We start from the raw sequence: 9,330 nt of genomic DNA, 5'->3' as shown, positions 1-9,330 counted from the left end.
CTAAGTTATTTTCATAATCTTCTTTCTTGGACCTTGTTCAGGTCTCTTTCAGGGATTACTTTTATAACTTGTTTGTGGGAGTCCGACTTCATCATGTCGGGCTCTTCTAAGTTATTTTCGTAATCCTCTTTCTTGGACCTTGTTCAGGTCTCTTTCAGGGATTACTTTTATAACTTGTTTGTGGGAGTCCGACTTCATCATGTCGAGCTCTTCTAAGTTATTTTCGTAATCCTCTTTCTTGGACCTTGTTCAGGTCTCTTTCAGGGATTACTTTTATAACTTGTTTGTGGGAGTCCGACTTCATCATGTCGGGCTCTTCTAGTTATAGTAATCCTCTTTTATAGGGCTGGCCAGACCTCTTTCCAGGGCTTTACTTATAACTTCGGTTATTGCGACTGGTCTGACTTCTTTACGTCGGCCGGTCTTTAAGTTATTTTATAGTAATCCATTTTATTAGGACCTCATCAGGTCCTTTCTATGGATCACTTTCTATAACTTCTTGCATTATTCTATTTTCATCTTTGCCGATTTTGTAGAGATTGGGTTTTAACCCTCGTTTGGTTGACCTTTTAATGAATTTGGTTTTCATATTTGGTCTTTATCGTGATCGCGTAGTGAATTTGATTTTCACTTTCTGTCGATCTGTAGCTTTACAATCGGACGATGAATGTTTTAGATTAATGCGGCTTGAGCATTTGTAGAAGATCTAAATAGACTTTATTTCAAAAGAAAATGCAGATATATACATGCGGGGGGTTAATTCCCTAAATCGGGTGATTTGTAGGTCTTGGCTTGGCGCCTCGTTAATATCCTTTTCAGGAAAAAGCGTGCACCTTATCCCAAGATCCTTTATCATCCCTAACTATAGTACCTTCTTAGGTTGCAGGCGTGCCATGACCTAGGAAGCTCTCGCCAATCAAGTTCGGACAGTCTGTAGTAGCCCTTCTCCAGTACTTCGATGACTCGGTAGGGTCCTTTCCAGTTTGCTGCCAGCTTTCCTTCTCCAGGTCGAGTTATTCCGATGTCATTTCAGATTAGAATGAGGTCGTCCTCAGTGAAAGCTCGCTGTATTACCTTTTGATTGTATCTGGAAGCCATTCGTTATTTTAATGCCTCTTCCCTAATCCGAACTCTTTCTCGGACTTCCAGAAGTAGGTCGAGCTCTTTCCTTTGAAGTTGGGAATTGGCTTCTTTGCTATAGTGGATCACTCTAGGCGACCTTTCTTCAATCTCCACTAGGATCATTGCCTCCATTCCATACGCTAGTCAGAAGGGTGATTCCTTTGTGGTGAATGTGGCGTTGTTTGATATGCCCATAAGACTTGTGGGAGCTCCTCGGCCCAAGATCCCTTTGCATCCTGTAATCTCCGCTTCAGCCCAGCCAGTATGACTTTTTTGGCAGCTTTAGCTTGTCCATTGGCTTGGGGATGTTCTACGGAGGTGAATTATTGTTTTATATTCAAGTCGGCTGCTAGCTTTCTAAAGCCTGCATCTGTGAACTGAGTACCATTGTCTGTGGTGATAGAGTATGGAACCCCAAACCTTGTGACGATGTCTCTATATAGGAATTTTTACTTCTTTGAGTAGTGGCATTAGCTAGGGGTTCTGCCTCGATCCACTTTGTGAAGTAGCCTATTCCCACTATGAGGAATTTGACTTGTCCCGATCCTTGAGGAAAGGGTCCGAGAAGATCGAGTCCCCATTTTGTGAATGGCCAAGGTGAAGTTACGCTGATGAGCTCCTCTGGTGGGGCGATGTGAAAGTTGGCATGTTTCTGATATGATGAACATGTCTTTACGAATTCTATGGCTTTCTTTTGTAGAGTTGGCCAATAAAACCTTGCCCGAAGTACTTTTTTGGCGAGTGCCTGCGCTCCGAGGTGATTGCCACAAATGCCACTGTGTACTTCTTCTAGAACTTCCTTTGTATAGGAGGTCGGCACATATTTTAATAATGGCATTGAAATTCCTTTTTTGTATAGAGTATTATTTATAATAGTGTAGTATTGTGCCACCCGTTTCAACCTCTTTGCCTCCTTTTCCTCTATAGGGAGTGCTTCTGTTTTGAGGTAGTTAATTATGGGAGTCATCCATCCTTGATCTTGACCTGTTATGGCCAGGATTTTTTCTCCTTCTGAGATTGATGGATTTAGCAGGATTTCTTAGATGAGGCTTCTATTATTGCCCCCTGGTTTGGTGCTGGCTAGTTTTGAAAGTGCGTCGGCTCGGGCATTCTGTTCTCGGGGTATGTGACGGACCTCATATTCTCCGAATTGTCTGAGCTGTTCCCTGCATTTGTCCAAGTATTTTTTCATGGTGGGATCTTTGGCTTGCTAGCTTCCTGCTATTTGTAAAGTGACTACCTGTGAGTCGCTAAGGATGATAAGCTTTTGAGCTCCAACCTTCTTAGCCAGCTTCAAACCAGCTTGTAATGCCTCATATTCTGCTTGGTTGTTCGAGGCAGGGAACCCGAATTTGAGGGAGGGTTCAATTTGGGTTCCTTGGTCGCTTTCAATTATCACACCCGCGCCGCTTCCAGTTTTATTTGAGGAACCATCCACGTAGAAATTTTATTTTGTGGGGATTTCCGGTGTGTTTGTAAATTCTGCAATAAAGTCGGCTAGGTATTGTGATTTAATGGCTGTCCGAGCTTCGTATTGATGATCAAATTTGGACAACTCGACTGCCCATTGCAAGATTCTGCCCGCCAGGTCTATTTTCTGTAAGATCCCTTTAATGGGCTAGTTGGTCCGAACTCTAATGGTGTGGGCCTGGAAGTATGGGCAAAGTCGTCGTGATGTTAGCATGAGAGCGTAAGCAAACTTTCTATTTTTTGGTAGTTCATCTCGGATCCTTGTAATGCTTTACTGATAAAGTATACGGGTTGTTTCCCACTGTCGTCTTCTCGGACTAGTGCTGAGGCTACTGCCCGACTCCCTACCGCAAGATATAATATGAGTGGTTCTCCTTCCCACGGTCGAGTTAGTGTAGGTGGCTGTCCCAGGAATCTTTTGAAATCTTGGACGGCTTACTCGCACTCCGTTGTCCATTCAAACTCCTTTCCCTTCCTTAGAGTGGCGTAGAAGGGGAGAGATCTTATGGCCGATCTGGCCAGGAATATGGACAAGGCTGCCAACCTCCCGTTGAGTTGTTGTACCTCTTTAACACAAGTTGGACTTTTCATGTTGAGTATGACCCGGCATTTATTTGGGTTTGCCTCGATTCCTCTCTGTGTGATCATAAAACTCAAGAATTTGCCAGCTTCTACTGCGAAGATGCATTTTGCGGGATTGAGTCGCATGCCATGCCGTCTTATAATGTCAAATACTTGGGTTAGATCAGATAATAACATCTCTTCATTTTGTGTCTTTATTAGCATGTCGTCCACGTAGACTTCTGTTCCGAGGGTTTGCCTGAAACGTGCAGCTCGGTCGTCTGGAGAGGCCCGTGGTGGGGGTTCGGTGACCCGAGCTTGGTATGCAGAATGGTTGGTGGTTGTACCTGCAATGACACTCCGATGCTTAAGTTAGCATGGGTCCAAGCAGATATGTGTAGATTTGGAATGAATGCCATACCTGGGTGCTCCAGTGTATTTATAGTAGTTGGCAGTGATCTTCCCTGGATAAGATATTCTTATCTTATCTTATCTTTGGGAGTTTTATCTTTATCTTTGTGGAACCGCCTTTTCCAGGCCTTTTCGGCCTTTAGGTTTGGGCTGCGTTCCTTTTGATGGGCCTTCCTTGCTCTTTGTCCGAGGTCCGACCTTTAGGTGTGAGCTTTAGGATAAGGTCGGACCTCTTGCGAATTTGCCGAGTTGGAGGACCCCGGTCAGGGTATGAACAGTGACCCTGCCCGAGTTCGTCCTTTTTGGGAGGTCGTGCTCGGGCATAGTAGTCTGTTTTTCAAAATTCAAAATGGCCGTTCCTGCATTTATTGCATTTTACCGTTTTTCCTCGATTTCCGTTCGGGCTCTGTGAAGGCTTTATTTATTGCTCCTTTCCTCCTTTCTGCGTTTTGTTTTATGCTTTACAAGCGCCGCTTCTTCTTTCCCTTTGTTTTGCTTTCCGGAATCTTTCTTTGTGTGTCTTTCCGGGGTTTCCTCTATGCCGTCGTTTCGTTCTCCTTGCTTCGGAGCTCTTCGTCTTCGCTTCTTCTTCCAGGTTTGTTTCCGTGTTTCTCTTTTCTTGTGATCGTATGCTTCTGTCCTTTGTGTGGCTCTTGCTTATTTCTTTTTCTTTATGCCTGGGTTGCCCCAAAAGAGGTGCCGCCATTGCTGTTGTTTTTATATGGGGGGCTCTTTTTCTTTTTTTTTTTTTTTTTTTGTTCCCTGGCGTTTTTGTTCTGTGTTGCCCCACTTTTTTCGTGGGGTCTTTGCTTCTTGCCTTGCTGAATGGTTTTTCGTTGTCTTCTTTATGTGATTTTTTGCCTGCTGCTGTATTTCTTCTTTGTAGGTAAGAATTTTTATGTCTCGAAAGGTTCTTCAAGGGATGTCGACTAAAATTCCGTGTGGTCTTGATTGGGTAGACCTTCTTCCTCTAAGAGTTCCTACCGTGGTAGATTCTGAGTACTTAGTTATGTTCCGTAGGCATTGTAGCATATGTGAAAATAGAGAGTCTGAGAGGGATTATGAACTAGTCGCCCCGGATTCCGAGGAGAGAGTGTGCTTCCCGCCCCTAGATAGTTCCGAGAAGCTTTTCTTTTACGCTTATGATTGTTTTTTCTCTAAGCTGGGCGTCCGACTTCCCTTTACCGATCTGGAGTCAGAGGTGTTATGGTCTTGTAATCTTGCTCCTACGCAGCTCCATCCAAATTCTTGGGCGTTTTTAAAGCTGTTTCAACTTTTGTGTCAGTTCTTGGGCGTTGCTCCCTTTATTTCTCTTTTTTCCTACTTGTTTGTGTTGACAAAGCCAGGGTCGGGTGGAGGGAAGGTATCTTGGGTTTCTTTTAGGGCTAACCAGGGAAGGAAGTTTTGCACCCTGTATGATGAGTCCTTTCATGATTTTAAGAACTTCTATTTCAAGGTCCGGGCTACTGGAGACGTCCGACCTTTCTTTTTAGATGAGAGTGGGGAGCCTTCTTTTCCTCTTTGTTGGCAGGAGAAAGTAGTGTCTACTAAGTATACCCTTGAGAGTCTAGATGAGGTGGAGCAGGCTTTTGTGGGTGTGGTAAGCAGTTTATGGGGTCGGGCACCTCACTTGGACACGAAGAAAATGTTGGGGGATCCAAGCCTTCTCCGTTCCGAGTTAGGTAGTTCCCGACCCTCCGAGGTTATCTTTTTAGTATTTTTGCTTGTTTTTGTTTTGGTGGAATTTCTGTTTTGGTGATTCTTTTCTTTTATTTTTGCAGAGATGTCTTCTCAGGCGGATTCTATGAAGTACCTTCGTCGGACGAAGAAGTCCGTGGCTGCTCGAAATATTGAGGCTGGGGAGGCTTCTGCCCGATCTTCTCCGAAGAAGACTACTGTGGGTGTCACTACTCGGTCGAAGACTATTCCGACTCCCCAGTTTCGACCTATAAATCAGGATCCTCCAACCTCTGGACCCGGTAACTCATCTCCTCCTTCGTCCTCGGGTCCTCCTCCCAAGAAGCAGAAGACCTCTCAAGAGTTTGCGGGTTTTAATGATAAGGATTTTGATGCTCTCGGTTGGGTTGAACAGCATATTCTCCCTCAGACTTTTATTTCTACTGATGATGTGTCTATGGAGCACCATTTTCAGTATATGGCGCGGAGCTGTGTCCGGATGGCTAGTCTTCATGCCGCTATTGCCCGAGAGTTCAAGAAATCCCCCATTGGTGTGACCAGTTCCCGACTTGAGAAGGCTCAGTCCGAGTTCGAGAGGATTAGTGAACTGAAGGCTGCTAGGATTGCTGAGCTGGAGGCGTCTTTGGAGAAGGAGAAAGCTAAAGCTACTGCGGCTGTGGCGGCGGCGAGTTCATCCGAGGAGATGGTGAAGGCGGCGAAGGCGAGTTATACTCGGACATATGCTGAGCTTGTGGAGACAAAGGAGAGGTTGCAATCCGCTCAGGATGATTTTTTCGAGCTAGAAGGACATGTGGCTAAGGGTATGGATGCTATGTTTGAAAATTTGAAGGCTCAGGTCCGGGTTCTTGCTCCTGACCTGGATCTGAGTTTATTCAGTACGGATAATGTTGTCGTGGAAGGAAAGATTGTTCCTGCTCCCAACGAGGATGAGGTTCCGGTGTCTGACCTCAAAGTTCCGGTTGCGAACCCGACTTCTCCTTTGGCCGGGGAGGAATTTGGTGTGGAGGTTTCAAACCGAGATGACGGTGCTGTCAAGGCTGTCCCGATTTCTATGGTTCTTCCTCCGCAGCCTTCTACCGATGTGGAGTCCGGAAAGGATCTTGATTCCCTGTAATCCTTTGTCTTTGGTTTTTTGCCCAGCCTGTGGGCTCTTTTTTGGATGGTTTTTTACTACCTGCTTAATGCTTTGAACACCTTTTTGCTATTAGCTACTTGTAGTAACTTTTTAGCTTATTATGTGGTGTTTGTTCGCGTTTTGACTTTTAGTTCCGCTTTATGCTTTTTAGTTGTTTTTGTATAACAACTTTTTAGCTAGCGCTTTTTGAAACTTTCGTTTTATCCTTCCCTTTGATTTCGTTTCTTCGCTTGTACTTTTTAGTTGTTTTTGTATAGCAACTTTTTAGTAAGCGTTTTTTGAAACTTTGTTTTATCCTTTCCCTTCGATTTCGTTTCTTCGCTTGTACTTTTTAGTTGCTTTTGTATAGCAACTTTTTAGTAAGCGTTTTCGAAATCTTTGCTTTCGCCGTTTTAAGGCTTTTTTTCTCGGATCCGGGCTTTTTCTCGGACCTCGGGGGGGCGGTTGAGTACTTCCCTTCGTTGGGTCCGGCCTTATTGTTGGTCGGCCTTTTAAGTTATTTTTGTAACCTCTTTTATTTGGCTTTTTGAGCCTTTTCAGAGTTGCTTTATAACTTCTCACATTAATCTGAACCTCGTCGCTTTATCTTTGCCGACCTTGTGTGGTCTCTTGGCAATGATTTTTTGCGTTTTGCCGAGCATAAATTAATGCGCCTTGGCGGGGTACTTTTCAGGATTTGTTTCATCATGAAGAAGAAGGAGAAGGAAAAGAGAAAAATTCGATTAGTATTTAAAAAAGAAAGAATATTTACAGAGTGTTTACCCTTGGCTAGGTCGGGTGCTTTTCTTGTCCGGGTGTCTCATTAAAAAACCCTTGTAGGGAAAAAGAGTACACCTCGGGTTAGGTTTTTCTAGCTGTAGTATCGTTTTAGATTACAGGCGTGCCAGGCCCTGGGCAACTCATTGCCTTCTAGGTCGGATATTTTGTAATAGCCTGTTCCTAAGACTTCTGTTACCTTGTAAGGTCCTTTCCAATTTGCAGGTAGCTTCCCTTCTCCTGACTTTTGTGTTCCGATGTCGTTTCGGATCAGAATCAGGTCGTGAATTGAGAAGCTTCGTTTTATTACTTTCTGATTGTATCTGAGGGCCGTTCGCCGTTTTAAGGCTTCCTCTCGGATCCGGGCTTTTTCTCGGACCTCGGGGAGGAGGTCGAGTTCTTCCCTTTGTGCCTGTGGGTTACCTTTCTTCGTTGTAGAAGATGACTCGGGGTGACCCTTCATCTATTTCGATAGGAATCATTGCCTCCATCCCGTAAGCTAGTCGGAATGGTGATTCTCCCGTTGTAGAGTGTGGGGTTGTCCGATATGCCCATAGCACCTGGGGGAGCTCCTCGGCCCATGCCCCTTTGGCTTCTTGGAGTCTTCGTTTTAACCCGGCCAAGATGACTTTATTTGCGGCCTCCGCTTGTCCATTGGCTTGTGGGTGCTCGACTGAGGTGAATTGCTGTTTGATTTTTAGCTCGGCCGCCAAGTTCTGAAAACTTGTGTCTGTGAACTGTGTTCCATTGTCTGTGGTGATGGAGTAGGGGACTCCGAACCTTGTGACGATGTTTTTGTATAGGAATTTGTGGCTTTTCTGAGCCGTGATGGTGGCTAAGGGTTCAGCTTCGATCCACTTTGTGAAGTAGTCGACCCCTACTATGAGGTATTTGACTTGCCCCGGTCCTTGGGGGAACGGGCCGAGTAGGTCAAGTCCCCACTTTGCGAAGGGCCATGGTGTGGTGATGCTGATGAGGTCTTCAGGTGGTGCTTTGTGAAAATTGGCGTGTTTTTGGCAGGGGGGGCATATTTTCACAAATTCCGTTGCGTCTCTTTGCAAGGTCGGCCAGTAGAATCCGGCTCGGACTACTTTCTTGGATAATGCTCGAGCTCCGAGGTGGTTCCCACACATGCCTCCGTGGACTTCTTCGAGGACGCTCTTTGTTTCTGAGGTCGGGACACACCTAAGGAGGGGGTTTGAGAATCCTCTTCTGTATAATATGTCGTGAATTAGTGTATAATTCTGGGCGTCTTTCGTGAGTCTTCTAGCTTCCTTTCTTTCGGCGGGGAGAGTTCCCGACTTCAGGTAGTTGAGTATGGGGGTCATCCATCCTTGCTGTTGGTTGGATATATTTAGCGCTTCTTCCTCTCTTAGCACGGAGGGAGATTGTAAGGTTTCCTGGAGGAGACTTCTGTTGTTGCCTCCGGGCTTGGTGCTGGCAAGCTTTGAGAGGGCGTCTGCCCGGGCGTTTTGTTCCCGAGGTATGTGCTGAATCTGTATCTCTGAAAAGTGGCGTAGTTGTGCCTGTGTTTGGTCCAGGTATTTTTTCATAGTGGGGTCTTTGGCCTGGTAGCTTCCATTTACTTGTGATGTGACGACCTGGGAGTCGCTGAAGATCGTGATTTTTTGGGCTCCGACCTCTCCGGCTAGCTTTAGACCTGCTAGTAGGGCCTCGTATTCGGCTTGGTTGTTCGAAGCCTGGAACTCGAATTTTAGGGATAGTTCTATCCGCGTTCCTTGGTCGCTTTCGAGTATAACCCCGGCTCCGCTTCCTGTTTTGTTTGAGGACCCGTCGACATACAGGTTCCACGAGAGTGGGGTTCCAGGGGTCTCAGTGTATTCTGCGATGAAGTCGGCTAGATACTGGGATTTTATGGCAGTCCGGGTTTCATAGTGGAGGTCGAACTCGGACAGTTCCACCGCCCATTGCAGTATTTGTCCTGCCAGATCTGTTTTTTGGAGGATGTGTCTCATTGGTTGGTTTGTCCGGACTTTGATGGTGTGGGCTTGAAAGTAGGGACGGAGCCTCCGAGCTGTGAATACTAGGGCGTAGGCGAATTTTTCTATTTTCTGATAGTTTAATTCGGCCCCTTGTAGTGCCTTGCTTACAAAGTATATGGGGTGTTGTCCTTGGTCATTTTCTCGTATTAACGCTGAAGCGACTGCTCGATTTCC

This window comes from Arachis stenosperma, chromosome 2, assembly GCF_014773155.1.
Source record: "Arachis stenosperma cultivar V10309 chromosome 2, arast.V10309.gnm1.PFL2, whole genome shotgun sequence".
NCBI classification, from domain to species: Eukaryota; Viridiplantae; Streptophyta; class Magnoliopsida; order Fabales; family Fabaceae; genus Arachis; species Arachis stenosperma.
Note: the sequence above shows the minus strand (reverse complement) of the source record.